Below are 22915 nucleotides of genomic sequence, written 5' to 3'. Positions count from 1 at the left end.
AAAAGACTGTATCTGCTGATATTTAGAATGAGAGATCAGTGACTATTAAAGGGAAGTAAGCATCTTGATACATGAGCTAACGAGGAAGTAGCTATTATTGGGGGTAGTGTACTAATTGCATTCCCCTTTATAACCTTTTATCAGCCACATAATTTTTCTGAAGCTACATGTAAGTTGATTAAACAAATCAAAATTTCATTAGCAATTTCTCCCAGGTTCCTTTATATCCGCAAATCTTTGCTTAACCATGTTTAGTACTTCCCAGAAATTACTTTCTGTTTTGGAAGCATTGACTTTATTCAGATGATGGTGTGCTGATCAATTAGTAGATCAAAATTTAGTTGCTTCCTATCATTCCCCCATTTCTTGGATCAGTTTTTCTAATGCCGTATGCTTTGTTTTTTAGCGCTATCATTACCTGAAGAAATAGTAAAACCTAAAATAATGGAACTGAAAGAAATGTCAATGATATTTTCTTTAAGTCTCATGTTGTATAGACACATGCAAATCTAGTAATTGTCTAAAATAGTTACCATATAAGCACATGTCCCGAGAGTTGTCAATAAGGTCCTTAAGAAAAGAGTTTTATGGTGCAGTTGCTTCTTGAAGATTTGCAACACATAATAGCATACTAAAGGCTCTGAGAAATCCTGTGCAAAAAAATCAGTCTTGGTTACTCCAGTTTTTCTCAAATTTATTTGGCCACGGTCATCCTTTTCTGCATCAGGAAGCTTTGAAGTGCTGCAGTCCCATCAGATACAAGTACCTGCAATCTTCCTTCTACTTTGCTGCCATGTCTATTTATCATGCGTGTGACTTGACTGTTGATCTAGTCTCATATTTGTCACGTCCAGCTGGCCTCATTCACCCCCGTTCCATCACCACTGCTGGAATGACATCCCTGCTGGTCACTGACATCTCATTGCAAATATCATCGGCAGTTTTCTTGGCTTGTAAAAAATGGAGAAATATGGGAAATGACTAAAACTATGACTCCCATCTGCTTTTGCTGTCACACTGTCACTTCAGACTGTTTGTCACTGAGAACGTGATGAGCATACTCCGGCTGTGAATTAGAAGGGCCTGGTCCTGTGCTCCCCACCAACGAACCATCTGGGACAGGCGGCGGAGGTGAGCCAGAGATTACAATCCCAAAAGGTAGAATTTGCTGGCGATTAGATCTCCCTGCAATCCATACCCAAGAATGCCGATTTGTATCTCATGTTTTATATGCTGTCTGCTGACCTCGCTTTACAATGGAGTCGAAGTCTGTGTGGGTGTAACGTGAAACTAAGTTTAGGCCCTGCAGCCTGTCTTAAACCATGGCACAGGGAAGGGGTGGGGTGGAAGCTGAACTTGTACTGAACTTGCCTGTTTCCTGCTCAGTTGGTACGAATGTGTTATCTAGCAGAAAAAAAAAAAAAAGACCACACCCACAAAACAAAACAAAAAAACCTTTCCATCGAGACTTGAATGGCCTGATTGAAACCTAGCCTGGTCTTCCTGCCGCCACAACTTCCACAAGTCAGTGTCTGCATGAGTCCCTGGGGTATCCTCCACTAGCTGTTGGCAGGACAGGCTGAGTTCGGGAAGTGGCCAAAAAGCAAAGGTAGGTGTGATGGATAGGGAGGCTCTAACAGTGGGTGTCTACTTAATTCACTGAGTTTCCCTGCTCACCTCCCTTGTCTGACCTATGAAAGTCCCTTCCACCACTCTCTGCTGTCAGCTTCAGACAGATACCTCTCCTACTGGCCATTGCTTTCCTGGAACACCCCACTAAAAGCACCGTCTTGATGTCTCTGTCGGGGCACAGCGACGACTCAGAGATCACAGCCCTTCTAAATCACGCATCTAAGTATCCTTCAAAGGACGCTGAAAGGTGTCCTGCAAGGCTCTCATAACTCCGTCTGACCGAATCTAGCTAGGAAGTATTCATTTGAGAGTTTCTTCTTCTTTTTTTTTTTCTTTCTCCCATTAATGAGGAAATTATTTTAAGCATCAATTTGAAGAACCAAAGAAACCTGAGAAGGGATAAAAACAGTGTTCACATACCACAACTGGGGAGGGAAGTGGAAAATGTCAAAAATCGGAGGTTGTGTAAATATTTTGGTCATCGCTGGGTGTTGTGAAATCTTACTCCAGGTCACAGACAATGCTGAAGGTTGTGTCCGCGTGAATGAGAACTGAGCTTGGACTGTCAGCCAGCCCCAGGGTTTGCCCTTTGAGAAAAACCGCCTGCAAAACTGGTCTCGACGGGCTGTTGCCTCATAGGATTAAATCGTCTAACTGCTCTTCTGTGTCCTTACACCAATCAGAGGTGCCCAGGCACTCTCCGACAGTGTCTTCCTTCTCTCCTGTTGTAGAAGAAAAGAAAAGACCGTGGAAGCCTTCTTAAGTCTATGAGTGCTGCTGGCACTATGTCACCGCAACCAAGGAACTCAGAATCCGAAATGGGATTTCCCATTCAAGTACTTGCTCATCAGTCGGAGGGGGAGGGCCTGGTAATCCATCCCTTAGTCTTTGGCTTTGCTTTCCCCAGGATCACGTTCTTAGCTGCTTACAGTAGCTGCTGTAGTTTCCCTCTTCCTGGCTAGGGATCATGCACTTGGTCAACGTCCTGGCCATTTGGCAGCGTGCATCATGACCAGGACCAGGACAAATCACCTTTCTTCATTCTTCAGTGATAATGTTTTGAAATTCTTTCCTACTTAATATGTAACTTTAGAGCTTTCTTTCTCCTCCCTCCCTCCCATCTTCCCTCCTTTCATTCCTCTCTTCCTTCCGTCCTATCCCCCTCCCTCCCTCCCTCCCTCCCTCCCCCCTCCCTCCCCCCTTCCTTCCCTCCTTTCTTTCTCCATTTGCTCACCCATACAGTAGTAGGCTGTAGTGCAGGTGAAAAAGGTCCATTTTTCCAAGTGGAGCAAAAAGAGATTTGAAACCTAGAAGGAATTCTTTATTCAGTTATACGTGGTCCCCTTTACTCAATTACTGTGAAAAGAATGGAGTGTGGCAGGGAGTGACAGAGTCCAAATGGTGTTAAGCAGTCTTCCAGTCTGCATGAAGAAAATGTCCTTTTTCTCAAGAAGGAGTTGAGATAAAACCTCAAACGTGGATAGGAACAATAGCAACAGATAGCGATGAATGGTTCTCATCATGGCTTGTAGGATCTGCTTCCCTCTCCTGCATTTTTGAAGAGAAGTGTCCCTAGTATTGCCCCTATAGCCAAGAACATAATGAGGATTTGGGCAGAGTGGTGAAAAGATGGTAGGGATTGAGAAAGAGAACGTGGTTTCTCCTCTGCGTCTAGGAAAAATCATTTAAAACATCATTCTAGAAACTGATGTTGGAGAACCCCAAAGACTCATTTTTTCCAGTAGGGTGGGAAAAGTGCTGGGCTTATAGGTAGGAGACTAAGATTCTAGTAAGGATCTGCCACTAGGTAAACTGTAAGACTCAGTTTTTTGTTTGTGATAAGAGGGGCCAATGGGAACGACCTGTAAGATTTCTCTTATCTTTGTTTTTTAGCATAAGCATGTGGCTATGTGGTAAATAGCACTATAGAATTTTGAGATTTTTTTCTCACTGATGAATCTATATTGTTCTTCTAGCAAATAAATTGGCATACTTTAGTAAAATATTAATATTCGGGACAAAATAAAACAAATCACCATTTCCTCGGAGATTGGAATTGCATACATAATATTTATGCTGCCATACTTTCTCATCTCAGATGGGATTGAGGGCATGAATATTTAAATGCAAATGGCTCTAAATCTTAATGGAAAGTTCCATGCTAAAAACCTTATGAAATTTTGGGTGCTAATGAGAATTTAAGTCAGAAAAAGAGATCCAGTAGGTATGGATCAGTAAGTACCATATAGATTTATAACTCTTCAGCCACAAATGCATATGAGAGTACTTACCTAAAATGATATAAACATCAATTTCTTTTAAACATTTGTTCTTTACTTATCACTAAATATTATTCTGCCTCTGATACTTTTGCTCCCTTTTAGTTCGCTATGTATAGAAACTAGCACACAGAAATTTTTCTGGAATTGCAAATTTGCTTTACTTAAAATTCAAGTATAATGAAATTCACTTTTATATACCTTTTCAGTAACCAAGAGAATTTTGGTTCCAAAATATATTAATTGCAGAGTATAAAAATCATTCCTATCATGCTTTACCGACTTTTCTTCCCCTGGCTTCAGACCTCTGTGAGGTTGACTCCTTGTCTTGCTCGCTATTTCTGGGAGTCCCCAAGGGGGTTTGTATATGTTGTATTTGATTCCCATGAGCCTCCCCAGATTTTTATCCTCTCTTTCTGCTCCAACATTTTCTTTCTGCATATCTCCATATCCAGCAAAAGCCACTGAACTGGGTATTATGGGACCTGTCATTTATTGGGGGCTTTGCTGAACGATTGGAGACCAGAGGTATTACGGGGGATGGTGTTCTGTTGTGATGTGATGTGTCTGAGAGTACCCTTCTTCCCTCTGGGTGTTACTCTCTGTTGAATAGGCACAAAATCACAGCTGTATATGTCCTGAAAGAACTCTGCATAAAACAGATTTTTAGCTTCTTTTCCTGAGAGCTGCTATTCTCCATAAGACTCAGGACAAATCTATAGGGAGTAACCACCATAGTAGAGTCAATTTGTCTGTTCCCTCTGGCAGCTAAATCGTTGTCATACCTAACTCTTCTTCTAGAGTGGAAGGCTTCTCAGGTTGTCATCACATGGATTTCAGACAGACCTCATCAGCTCACAGACACGAGACCTATATGGGAAACTCTTTGGAGTACACAGCTTAACTGCAGCTTGAAGTCCCCTTCCTCTACAAGCATAAATAGGGAAATAAAAAAGATGTTGGGAACTATAAAATGTGGTAAAACACCCGGCAGAGAAACAGGAGTTTTTGCAATAACGCTTTGTGAAAGATCAAGAGAGTTATGGGAGTATTAATCTCAAGACTTCTGTAGGGCCATCTGGGATGGGAGAGTGTTTGAGAGGGATAACTTGAGGCAGAGGGAAAGGGAGAGAGTGGGAGGCAGGATGTATTGGAGGTGGACCCAGAGTATAGGAGTCAACAATTCCCAAGTCCTGCAATTATAAAAGCATGGATGATACACCATTTTTCGTTTACCGATTGACAAAGATTAAAGAAGTGATAATACTCAATTAGGAAAAGGGGATGGTAAGATGAACTCCCTCTTTCACAGCTGATTGATCGCTTTGCTCTATAATTCCTTTTATCTTTCCATTTTCACTGGTCACGATTTTCTAGAAGTTAAAGAAAGTGAGGAGTACAATATTCTCTATGCAGTTTCCCTGGCAGGAATTTAGGTCAGAGCCTTACGAAAGCAGAGACTTTGTCTTGCCCTTTTCATGTACTTAACAGGACTTCATGAATGATGACACATCCATAGCTGGGAGACATATTAACTGCCTTTCACATGCTGGGGATGTGTGCTGCTTCTCTGCAGAAGGCACTCGGAGCCAGTTAGACTCAATTTCTTGACAGCAGTTAGACTCTCGGGAACACATTTCTCTTTAGAATTTTGGCTTTAAGAGAACAAAGTAGAGAGAGATATGTAGTGGCCGACATTAAATTGTCTGTGATTAAATAAGCGAATCCACAAAGACCATTTTCCAATTATTAAGAAAACTGTTTCAATAATTTACCTTCGGATATAATTCAGAAAGAGACAGCTGTGCCTTTGTGTTGGGAAAGAAAAAGTTCTGGTGTCAATAAAGTGATGCCAAAGGGTTTTTCTTATGCATTTGAAAACTGTTCTGCAAATTTGCTTAGTTCATTAATTGATTTCCATATATGGCTTTTGAGTGAGAAAAAATCAGAAATGCATTACATTTTAATGAATGGATGAGAAAGGGAAGGATTCCAAGAGTAAATTGTAATGGGAGTTTTCTGCATTTACCATGGAAGAACATTTATTATTTCACAAATAGAATCTTTGTAACTTTATTTTCATGGCAATGACTAGGCATGGAGAGAAAATAATACTATCTGAAATAAATGAGCCCACAGATATCATCATGGAATCTGCTGGTACCATATTATTCCCATGTCTGTTTGAGAAGGCAAAGGGAAAACTGCCCTGTGCTTTGGGAAGCAAGGGAAGGGTTTTAGGTTCTTCCTGTGATTTGTACTATATACCCCAAATATTTGTTAGATATTTAAAAAATGAAGATGTACATAGATCAATTCTTTCTTTTAATTGGGACATTTTTGAAGGTCATAGTGCCACAGCAATAAGAATGCAACTATTTTTACGTGATTCCTCCATTTTCCGCGTGGATTAGTTAGAATTTTATGAGCATGATCCCCAGGCTCTACCTGCATGGATTTATTGTAATTCTTTTCGCTTAAGTGTTTGTCCAGAAACTTGGGAAGCACACATTCCCGACCAACACGCTGCTGCTTTTAAACCTTCTTGTTCGAGGTCCAGAGGCCCTTTGACAGTGACAGTTGCAAAGCCCCTCATGGAACCCCGGGCCCTCAGGAGATCACTTGCTCCTCCTTTGGGAACCTCCAACGTGATGCTGGGGCCCCTGCTGCTATTTTTCCTTCTCAAAGGCAAATACAATTCATAGCCACTGTCTGCACTTCCTTAGTTCTTCAGCCCACTGAAGTCTGCCTTCACACTTTTACATTGCTCTACAAAGGTCATCGCATGACCTCTCAATTGCCAAATACAGGCTTCTCTTTAGTCTTGACTTCTCTGTAGCATGAGATCACATCCTCATTGAACTCCTCTCCTCCTTCCTCTTCTACAGCCCCAACCTATGGGGTTTTTTCTTTCTCCCCCACCTCCTTCTATGTCTCTAATTCCATTTCCCTCTGTGTTCTGTATTTGCAGTCCTCAAAATGCTTTACGATTCCAAGTGTGATCTAAGGACAAGCAGCATCAGTGACACCCGGGAGCTCTCATTGAAAATGCAGAATTCAGGGCACGTCCCAGCCCGACTGAGTCAGTCTGTGTGTTGACGGGACCCGCCCCGTGCCGCCAGGTGACGCACGTGCAGATCCGAGTTTGAGAAGCACTGCTCTAAAAGATGGGGTCCCCCTAGGGTTCTGTGCCCTCTCCTTTTCTCCCTTTCCCCAGACAACCACTTCTGGGCAGGCTATAACTTTTATATCCTTGTGACTTTGACAGTAACTCCCGCTGGATGGGTCTGTTGAGTGCCAGGCATTCATTTTGATTTGCTTAACCACTTGCATATCCCTTAGGCACCGCGAACTAAATATGTCTAATATTGAACTCATTTTCTTTTACTCCTCTCTCTGCCCAAGCACCCAAGCCAGAAACCTGCTATTCCTGACTCTTCGTTCTCCCTCCAGTGGTTGAATAAATAGACTAGTAGAGAAGCATCGGTGATAGAGAATCCCCTGGGAAAATTTGAAATTAAATGCTCCCATTTTATCAAAAGTCAATTCTCCCCTCCCTCCCACTCAGAAAGAAGGGGGGGAACATTCTCTCAAGGTCAGCTGTGAGACCTGGTTTGCCCGTGGCTTTGGGAGAGAAGGGGAGAGCACGAAGCGTTTTCCATCTGAAAGCGCTTGCAAGTTTGGCATAGCCTCGCTCCTTTCATTTGTTTTTAGTAGTTTGAAATCAGAGGAGAGGGAAAGTTGAATCCTAAACAAGTCAGTTCGGAGGGGAAGTGGAGGCCCTTTCCCAAAGCAAGACATGGCAAAAATACACACATCCTGGTTCACCTTCTGACTGCTATTAAAAGGAAACCTCTGTAGGGCTTGGAAGTTCACCAGATGTTGGTGCTTCTTTATTCTTAAAGCTATATGCTTCCAGGAGCTAAAGTTTATTTTAAATTTTCTGATTCAGGATTTTGTTTGCCCTGCGAATGACATCTAGAGTTGGGTGAATCTGTTTGTAATTAGTTGAAATTACATGTGTGGGGTCAGAGAGGGCTGGTGGCCTGTGACTATCTGGCAGCCCCTCCTCCTCAGTGACAGATTCCTGATTGGCTTTTGCAGGTGGCCTCTACCCTGCGATTGTCAGCATGAGGAGCAACCCGCCCAAGCGAGCGAGCCACACACCGAAGCTTCTCGGCCCTACCGCCGCTTCCTGCCGCACCGCGGGGAGACCCTCGCCCCGTGGGAGCTGCTTCCCCTCCGGCCACACTATTACTGCTTCACCTCTAGTTAGAAGCCCCAGAGGAGACTGCTGGCCCCACCAGCGAAGCTTCCACTGGTGCCCTGGAGCCCTGGCGCAGTGAGGGAGCGCAACCTCCGTACAATAGCCTCCCCTTTACGGTGGAAACAGGGCTAGAAAGCCAGCAAGCCTCTCTCAGTCTCTTCAGATCATCATTCACCTGTATTGTGCGAACACAGGCCTTTGCTGTCTGGACTGGATAACTAACCACCATCTGTAACACGATTTATACGGGGAAATGTGTTTGGCACTCCAAACATCTAATTTACGAAGCAACATTTGCAGCATGGCCTGTGTGTGTGAGTGGATGCCTGCCAGGGTATGTGGACTGAGATGAATCAGGAATCAAGAGCCTCAAAATGAAAAATGGCTTTGATTCCTAAATATGGCTGTGACTAGGCAAGGGAAAGATTTAGAGAAGTAAAATCCATAGATGGTTGAATTCAGTGAAATTAAAAAAAAAACAAACAACAAATCAACAGCTAACTATTTGATGTAATTCAACTATTTCCTCACCCACCCACTTGGCTGAAACCAAAGTAGTGTTATCGATTGCTCCAAGATGTCCTCGGATGGAAATGTAAATCAGGAGCCCACTGAGTCACAAAGGCATCCCCAGAAGTGCCCCTGCATCAGGAGTCAGAAGATCTCAGATCTGTGTTCTTCCTGTTTTCAGCTAGACATTTCCTTAAGAAATGACAGAAAAAAAATGTCTCAAGTTTGGCATGGCTTTAAGTCCACATATACTATCAGGACTTTAGTATTCCCCATTTTTTAAAAGAGTAATGGAGCAAATAACTTGACGTGTACACGTACACGGGACCATTCTTGGGTTTATTTCTTTGTGACTTGCCAATTTCTTGCAATTGACTACATTTTTCTAAGGGAATTAATGATAACACAACAGTATAAAGAGACAGTAATTTTCTGTTTTCCCGAAGGGATTGAGAAGTAAGAGCTGAAGGGGGAAGGGCAAAGGACAAAAGACACATGCCAGCTGAGATTTTCCCCTTTTGTTAGAAAAAGTAGGGTTTTATTTCCTGGACACTTCACCAGTAGACTTTGTTTTACATTTTATTGGCTAAAATTGAGTCACATGGCTACCACTAGTTGCAAGCAGTTCTGGGCACCTTGCCACTCTAAACAAAAGCATGGAATTCTTTTACCAAAGAAGAGCTGATTAAATAAGTGCAAGTTAAAGCAACTCAAACCAAAGGGGAACCAAAGAGAAAATGACTCCAGCAGGCAGTGGAGCCTCAGAGTGGCCTGGAGCCATGTCCCTGGGGCCACCAGGCCTATGTTCAAGGGGGGGGGGGCTTTGCCACTTACTGGCTGTTCAGGTTTGGGAAAGACATGGAACACGTGCAGGCCTCAGTTTGCTTCTCTGTAAAATGGGGATAGTAATAATAACGGATACTTACTGCTATTGCTGTTGTGGCCAAAGTAACCAGGTCTGATACGGTGCGGATGAAAACACTTATGTTTTAAAATGTTATTGAGGTTCTTTTGGGTGTTGGTGGACCACCCAATTGAAAGTACATTCTACATTTGCTTTTGACACCTGGCAGAAAAATTATTGTTAGAAAAGGAGGAGACATTTGTTTTTGCTTTTTTAAAAACACATACTGTAAAATATATATTTATCATTCTATATGATGATTCTTTTCATAGCACCGTTGAGATTTTCGCATACATGCACACAAAAGGGCGATAATTGTAATAAATTCTCTTCCTATTATCATTTGAGGAGGGAATTTCATATACTTCTTTACTGTAGGCTACTCTGCCACCTTAGGTTTTACCAGCAAACTTGAGATGAAGTCAGCTTCATCTGTTGCCATAACAAGTCCTATGAAATGATGGAGATTCTTGCCCTGTGGTCTTCCAAGTTTTCTCCATGTCAGGGTCATGGGCCCTAATTCCCATTAGGATGCTAGGGTGCGTGTCATTTATTGAAATGAGGAACGCTGGGGTTGGGGAGGAGAGCAGAATATGGACATATTGGTTTGAGACACCAGTCTGACATTCAAGTGTAGATACCATATTGGCAGTCGGATGTGTGAAAATAAATTTAGGAATGTGGTTGAGGCTAGAGATATATATTTAGAAATCTCCAGTACATGCATGATGTCTAAAACCATGAACCTGAGTATGGTCACCTAGGGAGCAAGCACAGCCAAACAGAGTAGAGGTTGGAGAAAAGGGGACATTACGGTGTGACACCTGCCAGCTACTTAAGTTTATTTCCTAGACCGAAATAGATTCCTGTTAGAGTTGTATCCAGATGCTAAGGTACCGCAACTTGAAGTGAGAACTTGAAGATGTGTTTCATTCAAGGCTGCAGAAGACATGGCAGTCAGAGGCAGTATGACTTGCTGCAATACCCCAAGGGTTATATAAGAAAGAATGGGCAGGTGGCACCTGGTTGAGGAGGTAATAGAGTCCGGCTGAAGGGGTCATTCGGCTGGGGTAGTGTCCACCAGAAAGGACAGCCGTGCCCAGCTAGGGCTGCAGAAGCGCAAGGAGGCTCCCGTGGACAGACTTAAGTCACACGCAGGGGCAGGAGAGGAGAGAATGGCTGATGTCTTCTGAGAGCTGGTTGAAAAGAGTAGAGAGGAAGCACGGGAGGATGAGAGGCAATACCTCGGAGAAGACGGTAGGGGGCGTCGAGGAAGCTTTGCAGAGAGCTTGACCTGCGTGTTCTCTCCACATCCCAAGCCTTTGACCTGCGTGTTCTCTCCACATCCCAAGGATCTCAGCACCTCTTGCCCAACTGCATTTCTGCCACTTCCCAGGTTTTATTTACTGACACGCAGGGGCCATCGCTATACGGGTCATTTAACGTTGTGTTCTTCGAAGCCTTGGCCATTTCTCTTAGATCCTCAGGGCACAGACGCAGGGTGGGGAGAGTGACTCTGGGTCGCACCCCTCCCCCCACTTAACCCAGCGCACTCTCTCCTTATTCCGTTTCACATCACAGCTTCCGCGACGTTTCATTTGAAAGAAAAAAAAAAGAGAGAGAGACATTTCTACATCTTAAATTGTGTTTAAAAAAAAAACCCCACTGAACTGTAGAAAGCATAAAGTGGTGGCCGAATATATAAAATATGCAGATGTGATGTGTTTGGGAAGCACAAGGATGTATTGTTTGACTGATCATCTAAATCAATTAATCTGTGAAACGGAAGACAGAGGGAGAAAGAGGAACAAGCCCTCAGACAACTGCAGTTAGTATCGGGGTTACTCTACTGGCCCTATTCTCCGACAGTCTCCTATTCAAATATGAATATGCATCTTCCCGGATGACGTCAACAGTGACCTTTTAATGTATTATTTTTTTAATTCTGTGTGTCATGAACCCAGTACAGTCTTATAACACAGGCATTATTTTATTCTCGTACAGTGTTTCCAGGACTTGGCTAAACAATGGCCTGGACATTGTTTCTCTATTCAGAACACAGAAGGAAATGGGAAATGTTAGATTATCAGGTGCCTTTCTTCTTCTAAAATCATTCACCTTCAAGAAGGAGATGAAGTCAAATACTAACAAAAGAACTGTGGAACGAAGAGAGGAATGAAACCTTTAGGTGCCTAACTCATGAGAGGCTGTGGAGTGTTGCCCCATCACCTGTGTGCCTGTCTTCCACATCTTCGAATTCTGTTCGTCTCTCAAAACACAGCTTATGTCTCACCTGCTGCTTGGCAATTTTCACGAATGGTTTGGAACCTCTTTGTCAGTGTGCCCGTGTTGCCTTGATCATGCCATGGTGCTCCATTTCTTAGATGTCTTCCGAATCCATTTGAACTCTTCGAATATTTGTTTTGTTCTCAAAGCGGCATATACTAGATGCTTAAAGAAAACATTCACAGTGTTCTCCTGGCCAAGACCACCAAACGTCTACTGTAGGTGAGCAAGACCAGTTGATGGCTCATTGCCATGAGGGAGAACACACACCGTGGGGGACTGTGAAGGTGCTAGAAGTGATGGATTATGGGGTTTGGGCTGGTGTTAGGTGATTTGGGGGAGGGTTTAAGGAAGTGGGGATTGAATACTTTCAGGAAGTGGGGATGACTCTATGATTGGATATTTTCCCACATCTTATCTAGAAGGAAGGAAGACTAGCTTGAGGCTAAAACTGTAATTGGTAAAGCAGCAGCAGTAATTCTTATTAGTCAGGGAGGGGAGGGAAATGGGGGGTTATTTTTATTTGTGTTTTCGTGTTTAGACATGGTTAGGAAGTGGTCTTGTTTCTGTCCTGATCCACCCTGGTGGCAGAACGGCCTTGCTAGTGTCGATGTTCCGTGAGATCGTTTCCATCCAGCAGGAGAACACAGGGCCCAGTGGTGAGCATCAGTCCAGCTCCCACCGTCAGCGACTGCGCTGCTCTTTCTCAGTCTTGAATTGAATTGATTTTCAGCAGCATTACACTTTTACCAAAGATTCCTATTTGATACCCCGGGTGGGTGGAAGACATCCCAAGAGAGAGGACCTCTGAGCTTTGATCTCTGATCTTCCCTCTCTTACTCACACTGGAGGACTTTGTATAATTTCTTTTCAAGACTGCCTTTTGATGTTTGGAGGGGGTTGCACTGAACTTCAAGGGAGCCTCCTAATTCTTTCCTTTAACTGGAATCTCATGGTAAGGATCAAAACCTGGTTTCTTCTTTATGCTAATGGGGTGCTGGAAGCTAGTCCTTAGTTTGCTTATCCCATTCTCTAAAGGGATTAGGTTACAGTGAGGATCTGCGGAAGGGGGTAGATGAACCCTATTACATTCTATGCCTGAGGACTGCTTTCTGTACCCAACCAGCGTGGCTGACTCACGCCACCTAAAACTGTTTGGAAGAAATGGGTGAAGATTAGCATGGATCCATGTAATCTAATCATACCTATAACATTTGTTTGGTAACTTGCTTGTGATGGATACTGACTTTTGAGCCGTGGTTCATAATGCTGGCTGTTCGGCAGAATCAAAGGGAAGCTTTTAAAAAGAGATCCTGATTTAATTGGTGGGTGTGGGCCGCACACAGCTAACTGGCCGGCTAGCCATCCAAAACACAAGAGCAACAATCACAAAAGTCTCCTGAGGTGATTCTAACAAGACTCATTGTTGAAAATAAGGGTCCTTTATCCTGATTTGATAGTGTGCACTCTCCTTTGAGGAGGGCAGGAAAAATTTGTAACTATAGGTATCCAGGCTTGGAATAATTTATCTCGAAAGAGTGGTAACTCGTTAGCTTGGGCCAACGCATTAGGCGACTGGCTCTTGGAAAAGCGGGATTAAGCTAAAGGCCCAAGTGAAGAACGAATCGTCTTAAAACAAAGCAGAACTGCTTTCTACAAGGCTGTGGCGAGTTAAAATAATTCTGCTCCCTTCGTCATCCCCCCTGCCTTATAAACAGGATGAGGGAGCAGCGGCAGTAAAAAACGGGAGCGCCAGTAACTGGCGCTGGGTTGACAAGCAGACATATAAACAGAGTCTTGGAGGAAACTGTGTTTACAGCAGCTGAAAGGGAAGCCCTAACCTCTGAAGTGACTGGGGACTTTGGTGCCTATAAATAGTGCAGTTATTTCCAACATTTGATAATAACTCCTCATCAATGAATATCTTACAGTCTTATGGATTGGAGGTTGAGCATTGGTTTGCCACCTAGTCAGCTCTCTGTCGTACTTAGAGTTTCTGCAATAACATTATAGATGAAGCCGTATGACTTCCTAGTGTATAAATAGCCATGTTTCAAATGACTGACTTCCAACCCCTAAACTCTGAAGGAGCAAGTGGCTGGGGGTGTAAATGTTCACTCATATAACCCCACCTCCTTTGTAAAGGCCAGCATAAAAGCCCTTAAAAGTGTTCCTGTGTGGGGCGTCTGGGTGGCTCAGTCGGTTAGCATCTGCCTTTAGCTCAGGTCATGATCTCAGGATCCTGGGATCGAGCTCCTGCATTGGGCTCCCTGCTCAGAGGGGAGTCTGCTTTCCCCTCCCCCTCTCCCTTTGCCTCCTCCACCCTCCACCTTGCTCTTTCTCTCATTCTCTCTCAAACAAGTGGATAAAATCTTTAAAAAAGGAAAAAAAAAGTGTTCCTGTGTCACTGATGGTGGTGATTACCCCAGAGAAATGGATTATATTTGTTGCAGCGGAAAGCATGGACTGAGCAATGTAATCTGGCATAGATGCATATGGATAGATAGATGTATCTATTGGTCTATATTTGCTGAAAAATAAACATGTGCGGATTGACTGAAGTGTTGTATACATCGTAAGTTGTTGGACTCATAGCTCATTATGCTAATACATTGGGTTCCCGGGATACATTATTACCTTCCATTACATTCTAAAGGGAGGTATTAAGAATTTTATTTTAGTGGAAGTATGCTATGGGATGTCCCAAATTTCAGGGGTATTAACTTTCATTTTGGGGGTGGGGGGAAGGTAATATAATTGAGTGGTTAAGATTGATGAATCTGGAGCCAGACCTCTTGGGTTTAAATTCTCGCTCCATCATGTAGTAGCTCTGTGTGACCGTGGATACGTGACTTACCATCTCTGTGCCTCGTCCCTGTCCATAAAAAGGGACAGTAACGACTACTCATGGTACAGTGAGGATGGGATGATGCAATATAATCAAACACCTGGAGCTGTACCTGACACAATGAGCACTTGTTAATAGTGGGTGCTTAGATTCTTGGTCTTTCAGAGAGAGTTGAAGAGTGTGAAATGGGTTTTGATTGAGCAAGTACCTTGCTGAAATAATCTCTGTTTCTTGAAGATATTTTTCTGAAATGACACCTGGCTCAGGGTCCATGAAATTGTACACTAAGTACCTGTTCTAAGGAATGGGACTCAGGGGACCCCTGAGACTAGGGCTGTTTGCTTTCCTGTCACTTTACCTTATAATTCCTTTGACTTTTGAAGGGGAACAATAAGTTCTTTGAACAAAAATCTCTTTCCATCTCAAAATGGAAAAAAAAACCCCAAATCTAATTAGAATAATTTCAGAAAGACTTTCCTTTGTATTCATGATTATTGGTGAATAATACTGAATTATCTGTTGTGGAAGGTTCTTTCATTAGCATGGAGGACCCTGAGGGACAGAGAGGACATCTGTAGTCAATATCACACACTTCCTGACATCTCCATGGCTTGATAAGTTTGGCTTCTTGGACTCTCTACTCAAAGTGCCCAGGTGAGGCAAAGCTCACTCATGGACCTTTCTGGAAAGCAGGCCTTACCAGGAGCTCTTCAGGGGCTCTGTGAATGCCGGCGGTCCAGCTGGATGCTCACTGGTTTGCAGTTGCTAAGCACCTTCTTTAAAAGTGACAAGAGGAAATCTTTACCAAGACACCATCCGTGGACCCCAGGAGACTGTGGGGAATGTTTCCACACTGAGGCAGTCTGCTGGCCTTTCTTAATAAAGGAAATTAAATGATAGATGATGATACATGAACTTGGATGCTAGAGAGTAAATGGAAAATATTTTAATGATATTTGTGGATTCATATCTGAGGAGGCAGGATAATTAGTTCCATTTTGATTGCCTTTAAGTGACATGGCTGTGGAGGTGAAACTGGAAGGTCCTATTAGTTAGTGCCCATTGTCTAAATAATAACAGCAGCAAAACCAAAAATGAATTTTTACTGTATATTTATCACACCCTGGCATGGTTCTGTGCTTAACCCATCAGGTATTACTCACTTAATTCTCACAGCAAGCCCATAAATAATCACTCTCAACTCAGGGTCTCAGAGTGTGGGCGGTAGGATATTCCAAGTTTGAAGGCACGTGGTAGAGGGAGCAGTGCTGGGATTTACTCAAAGGCATAAGATGATTTAGAGATCACAAAATCTGGATGAAATCCAGGTGTTCTGACCCTCTGTCTCATGATCTGGCATTTTTCCAATTAAAGAGTTTTAAAACCAGGGAAGGCGAATAACTCCTGAATATGGAAGTATTTTTATGTAAGACTAATCCTGTTCATCTATTTTAGTGCCCTTCCCTGAAACTACCATTTTCTGTCAGTATTATAAATGCACACAAGATAATTCAAAGATTTTTTTAAAACAAGACAAAAAGATTAGCTTGTTACATGGCTGTGTGCTAATCCCTGAAATTGTGGGGGATTTTCTCTTCACAGGAACTATATCCTGTGAAGAAAAGCTTTACCTAATCTCTAATATTGCCCTGCAGTCCTGAGTGAATTACATTTTTTCCATTATAGTCCCTGCTCCCCCACATTCTCGCCCTGACCCTGAAAAAATAGCCTAATTTTCTACCAAGAAAAGGAGGCCATTAGTTTGTGTCTGGAAACAGTGAAGGAATTACTGAGCTATTTACAAGCTCTGCACATGTGGAATCAATCTTATTTTCCATTGGATGGTTCAAAAATGTATTCAAATTATGTAGTTTTGAAATGCTAAACTCTGGAATGTATTTCTTAATAGAAAGCTTTTTAGGATGGTGTGCTTAATGAATATCCTTTTTAGTGAATTTGAATAACAAATTGTTTATAAGAATACAGAAGCAGTCTTAATTCATGTTTTATTCCTGTTTCTCTGAAGGTCAGTGCAGGTCTGATGATGTGTGTTACTGCTCCCTCCCTGCTGGGGAGGTAACCACTACAGAAAATTAAAAGAAAATCAGGGTAAGGACATTTCCCTCCATTTCATCAGGCTCCTATTTTGATATTTGCACATGCATCGGAAGTCATAACTAGTAATAATCTGATTTCTGTGCTAGGTTTTTCTTAAAGAATGTGACACTGTTTAAATACATTTGGGTTTTTCAACGAGACCTTTGATATAAACTAAAGGGAAGAAAATGATTAACATAGAGTGGGGCTATCAGAGTTCCTGAGATGAAATACTGCAAAATCTGGTTGAATTAGGTTAAAATATGTAAATTTCTTAAAGCTAATGAAATGCAAAGTGAGATTTCAGTTCTGTGCTGAACAAGAGCCATATTCCTGGCCCAGTATAAACTTTCCCCATGTGTTTGTAATAACGAGGCTGGAGGTACGAAAGAGACATAAAGGTTGTTGCACGGAATTGCTATTAGAATAACAATCTGCATTTCCGCACAGGACCTTCGCATATATAATTTCTTTTGACCCTTGTAGTAGTGTCACAATTAGGTATTATCATCTCTATTTTACAAATCAGGAAGCTCAGAGAGAAAGTGGAGAATAATAGAAACAGTACAGGGAAGATAGCGTGATCCAATGGAAAGAGAACAGTCTTGGGATCAGGGGAACAGATTGACAATCCCAGCTCCACCTCTTCCTGCCTTGATGAGCTGTGGTACATTGTTTAGCCTATTTAAGTCTTATCTGTAAAATGGGATCATTCTATCTTTCTCACAGAATTGCTACAAGCGCCAAAGGCAATAATGTATTTGCAAGGCCCCACCCTGTCTCCGCTTAGCTCTTTTCTGGAAGATAGGCCTGTGGAAGCTGGGAGACTCCAAACCCCGTGCTCCGTGAGTCTGAGGTTGAGATCTCCTTTCTGCCATTCGTGACGCGGAGGCCTGCTTTTCTGCTGAAGCCACAGGAAGCCTCAGCCCAGACAGGAGCCACGTGACCTCTTCTCCAGGTAAGAATCACTACCTTCTCGATGCTTTCCCGCATCTGGATCTAGCCATTATTATCCCAAGTAGTAAAGATCTACACATCTCTATGGACAGTAAGAATTACATGGTCCTGCTGCTTATATTTTACAAGCTTTGCTTTTTTGTACTTTGTGGGTACATGTACTCACCAGCTGCAAGAAACTTCTCACCCCCAGCCCGTGCCTACGGGTGTCCCCCGTGTGCGTGGTTAGGGCTACTTTGGCGTGTGACCTGCGGCCCCCGTAGAGCGTATGGCGTTGGCTGTCTCGACGTCTGCAAATGAAGAAGGCGACTGGCGCTGGTTATGTTCGTTTCACGAATGGAGAAGTGGAGGCGCAGGGTGGGACATGGTTTACACAGCATCACATGGAAAGTCCACGACGAAGTGGGCACGGGAGCCCACGGTACGGACGTCTGGTCCACTTCCCTCCCGCGGCGAGCGAGCCACGTCCACGCACCTCCTGGGCGTGCAGCGGCATCTTGACTCTTCTGCACACTCGCGAGTCTTATTTTCCAGGGACACCACCTGCCTGGGCCTCCGCCCACCCCCAGACAACTTATATTTAGCTCCGAAGACAAGGGTTTGCTTGATCTAGACAGAACTCAAAGGGGGAGGCCAGAACTGTTGGGGCCTGGAAAGGGGAGGAAGAACCAAAAACGTGGCTCTGTAGAAACTACAGGAAAGTCTGTGACCTTGAGGTCCTCAGAGAGAAGGCATTCTAACCCTGATGATGACAGAGTCGAAATAAAATATAAATGCTTCCAAATATCTGTTGCCAGGAAGCAGATGACATGCTAAATTACTCTGCAGATTGACTACTTAATTCAGCGATTTCCTGAGTCAGGAGTTGCCAGAAGAGCCATTTTGTCCTTTCTGGCAAAAAAGCCGCTGGGATTGCTGTCTCCAGGGCTCTTTCCTGTGCTTCCTGCGTAGGAAGGCCTGTTTCCTGCAGAGAGCTGCCTCATCAGACAGCACTATTTTAGTCGGCTGGGGACTGGGTAGCAAGCGAGGTCTTTCGCTGGGTATTGATTTGTGGACGGTGTGAATGTCAGACACACCGAAGAAGTACGGAGCCTTTTAGAAAATGTAAAATAGCGAATCAAAAGCAAATGAGACCCGGTAAAGGTTCAGAAAGCTGCACGGCCACATTTTCATCTGTTTGGTTTGACTTGATTTGCTTTTTTTGAAATTTTTAAATTTCAGTACAGGTGACACACAATGGGTACGTTCATGTCCGGGGTACAACGTAGCGATTCAGCATCTCTCTCTGACCCTTGTGCTGTGCTCAACGCAAGTGTTCATCCGTCTGTCTGACTTGAAGTGTGTCGGGATGCCTGCTTTATTTTTTTGTGTAGATGACTCTGTTTTAGGTTTTTTTTTTTTTTTAAGAGTTATTTATATTTGAGAAAGAGAGAGTGGGGGTAGGAGCAGAGGGAGTGGAGAAAGAGTGCCAAGCAAACTCCACGCTGAGTGAGCAGCCCGACGTGGACTTGATCCCATGACCCTTGAGATCATGAACTGAGCCGAAACCAAGAATCAGACACTTAACTGACTGAGCTACCCAGGCGCCCCACTCTGGTTTAGTCTTACTGCAGTTCTTCAGAACTGAATTTTGAGCGACGGGGTTAGTATCTAGCAAGCGCGTGTGATGCTGCTGAGGGGTCTGATGTCGGTGAGGAATGGCTTCAGGAAGACAGCCTCCAGGAGGCTAGAGCTTTAGGGCTTGCCCCGAGCGAGAGGGGGGACGTTATAGAGTGTGATGGATGAGCTGTTTGTATCCTGGCTTGTAACAACTCCTCTGGGTTCTTTTAGCCGTACCTTCCCCTTGTGTGCAACGGAAGTAAAATGGCCAAATAAGATGCACATAATTCAGCAAAGCTAAAGAAATGCAAAGGTCAACATATTTAGGCAAAAGGAGAATACAGGTTGGAAGCACAAATGAATTTGTTCACAAAACATAGAGAGTGAAGATTTATTTCTTCTAATAACTTGTTTGGCATGGATTCCACGTGACCTTGTGTTACTACTGTGTGCGTGCCTTGACCACTCATTTAGATCATTAGTTTACCCAAGGGCAAGGCCTCTGTCTGGGGCTCCTGAATTCCGTGTCTCGTTCAGAGCCTTACTTGTCGTCTGTGCTGCTGAAATATCTCTTAGTATTGATGGTGGCGATTGCTATCTTCTCATCCCCAAGGCTCTATGTTGGAACCCCCGATATTGCAGTGTCATTAACTACATTGGCAATTATTTTGAGAGTTATTCTGAATCACAGAGCATCAACCTTGAAGCAAATTTGGGGTCACTTTGTTGAAGTTTCTAATTTTTATTTTTAGGTTTTCATTCCAACATCTGGGCGTTGGTTGGAAAGCTTCCTGTCACTAACTGTTTGTGCAAAAGAAAGTGTGCATTGACCATGGAGTGTTGTAGAAGGGATACTTTCCCTGCAGAGGGAGAGACTATGACTCAACTCATCTTGTAATTTTATTTCACCACAACAGTGATTTTGCAATTGAAGCACTACAGTTTATTCTCAGATTTTGTATTTATGTAATTCTAAAGAAAAGAATATGAAATAAATACTCGATGGATGGCTTTACGGTTTTTGCCCTTGACTTTTTGGGCACTGGGTTCCAGTGTGAAGGTTATATAGGTCGGAGGGGTCTCTGGATATATCATCAGCCGGTCTGGGATTTGTTGTCACCGCTTGCAAAAGCATGTCAAAAAAAGAGAGAGAGAGAGAGAGAGGGAGAATCTGAAGCTTTCCCTTTGGCTTTTTTCTTATTGCACTGGTGAAAAGTTCAAGGAGAAAGAAGTCAGAGAAATTAACGAAAATGAGATTTGGGTAATATTTTTATTAAAACATGCCAGTCTGTTCTTAACATAGGTGTAATGAATAACTAATTCTAGTATATTTCAATAATTGATCATTAGTCTGGTGCATATCCAAATAAAAGAGAAAGAAATCTCTAAACAAAATTAACTCACCTTATAAATATGGCATGAATATAAATTTTATTCTGTCTTAATCTGCATTTTGAGCCTCTTTCTTATTTGTAGTTCATATTCGCCAATTTAAAATAGAGAACAGATCTCATCTAGAGGAATAAACGGCAAAAAATAGGATAAAAGATTTTGAAGAAAGGAAGGGAGTTGTGAGAGGTGAGGGGGAGTTCTCTACATGCTCAGTTGTATTCTAAAGCTAAAGTATGTAAATCAGTGTGGTGCTGATAAGAAGTATAGACTGCTTGGTGAATCTAAGTAGTCTGGAAATAGATCATATAATAAAAGATCGTCTGGTATATATACAGATGACATCCCAAATCACTTTGAAGAATATTCAAAAAATGATGTCAGGACCATTGGTTAATTATTTGAATAAAAATTCTGCTAGATTCTCATGTAACTTACATGAAATAGATCAAGATAGATAAAATAAGTGTGCACTAAAATAAAACTGTTAAGCGGCTGCAAGAAAATACAGGTTCTTACTTATTTGATCTCATAAAAAAAGAAACCTCAAAGGGAAGATTGTTATATTTGACAACATAAAGAATCTTTAGAACCTTTGTATATCTATGAAAAATATCAATTGACTTTTAATAGCAAAAAAGCATTTGATATTGGCAGCATATACAACAGACTATGTTACCATCATTATGTAAAAGACTTATGAATCAATACAAAAAATATGAAAATACCATTATATTGAGTAAAGCTATTAAACCTTTAACTGAAAAAAGAAAGTGCACACGTGACTAGTAAACATCACAAATTCAATCTTTCATCACCAGAGAAATGCAAACAAAATCGGTGATACTATTTTTCTCCTATCAAATTATCAGAAATTTTAAAATCACGATGCTCTGTGTTGTGAGGCACTTTATTCACAGCTGGTGGGGATATAAATAAATACTGCTTTCTGGAGGACAGTTTGGAATATATATTTTAAAAGCCTTAAAAATTTGCACTTTGATCCAGAAATTCTCTTTCTAAGAATGTATCCAAAGGAAGTAATTATATAATGATTTAGGTGCAGGTATATTTATGTGGCGCTGTGTTTTAATGTTGTAGTATCGGGAAAACAACAAAGGTTCAACAGTAGGCAAATAATTAAATAAAATGTAATAGATCATATCATGGACTATTTATTTTGCAATCGTTAGCAGTTGTGTTCTTAAGAATAATGACAAAATGAAATGCTAATAATATATTCTTAAGTTAAAGAAAAAGCAAGATACAAAACAATGTGATCTGAATATTAGAGGGGGTGGAAAGCACAGAAAAGGAAGAAAAAAGAATGTGTGTGTGTGTGTGTGTGTGTGTGTATAAATTAAGAAAAACAAAAATAACAACAGGAATAAAAGAAACCAGAAGATAACCTTAGGGTTTTTTTTTTTTCTTCCATGTTGAGGGATAATGGATATTTTTAATATTTTAATTTTATACTTTTCCCAATATTTGAAATTTTTATTTTTATAGGCAGAAATAGATCTCGCAGTAAATATTTCTTTTTTGTTTGTTTTGTTTTTGTTAAGAGCACATGGAGACAAATTTTTGGGTGCTGTGGGCAATAAGCATTCCCAGGGTAGGGTCCTGCGATCCTATGACAAATAGGGCTTATCTGTCTTTTCCAGTCAGGACACCAAGAGAGTTTCTGTTCAAGTGCTTCCCCTAAACAATACATTTAACTTGGTGGTTTATAAGGTCAATAAAAGGGCTGGTTAAAAAAATGAACCATGTGAAAAATGAAGCATGGCCAGTGACTAGAGAATGACTCATCCACTATGGGTCTTTTATTCTGAAGACCTGGTTCTCTGTTACTCCCTCTCATCTGTTGCTTATAGTGCAGTGTAATGAGGTAAGTTGGATGGACTTTTGCTTTCACACCTGAGCATGCCTGTCCAGGGGTGGGTCCATTTCCATGCTTGTCAGGGACTGAAGTCTCCTGATGGAGCGCTCATCCAACAGAAATTGCCGTCCAGCACGGCAAGCTTGGCTAGTGTCCTGGTGTGCATTAATTATTGATCAAAGAGGTCTTTCATTCCAGCCCCACTGTGTCTACTATTCCCATGGGGTTGAAGGTGAGAAGACCTCAAGTAAATGATTGCAAGTTCTCT

At 42.2% G+C, this 22915-nt stretch overlaps 1 long non-coding RNA gene across 1 annotated transcript; it reads left to right on the top strand.

The window, feature by feature from the left end:
- The first annotated feature begins 663 nt into the window (after positions 1–663).
- Positions 664–8668, top strand: LOC121102236. Its single transcript, XR_005834279.1, has 3 exons — positions 664–1609; positions 6883–7033; positions 8016–8668. It is a non-coding gene; the product is annotated as an uncharacterized LOC121102236 (long non-coding RNA).
- Positions 8669–22915: the final 14247 nt, after the last annotated feature.

The sequence above is a fragment of the Ursus maritimus genome, unplaced genomic scaffold, assembly GCF_017311325.1.
Source record: "Ursus maritimus isolate PB19 unplaced genomic scaffold, ASM1731132v1 scaffold_13, whole genome shotgun sequence".
Classification (NCBI taxonomy): Eukaryota; Metazoa; Chordata; class Mammalia; order Carnivora; family Ursidae; genus Ursus; species Ursus maritimus.
Note: the sequence above shows the minus strand (reverse complement) of the source record. Positions and strands in the feature narration are given on the sequence as shown.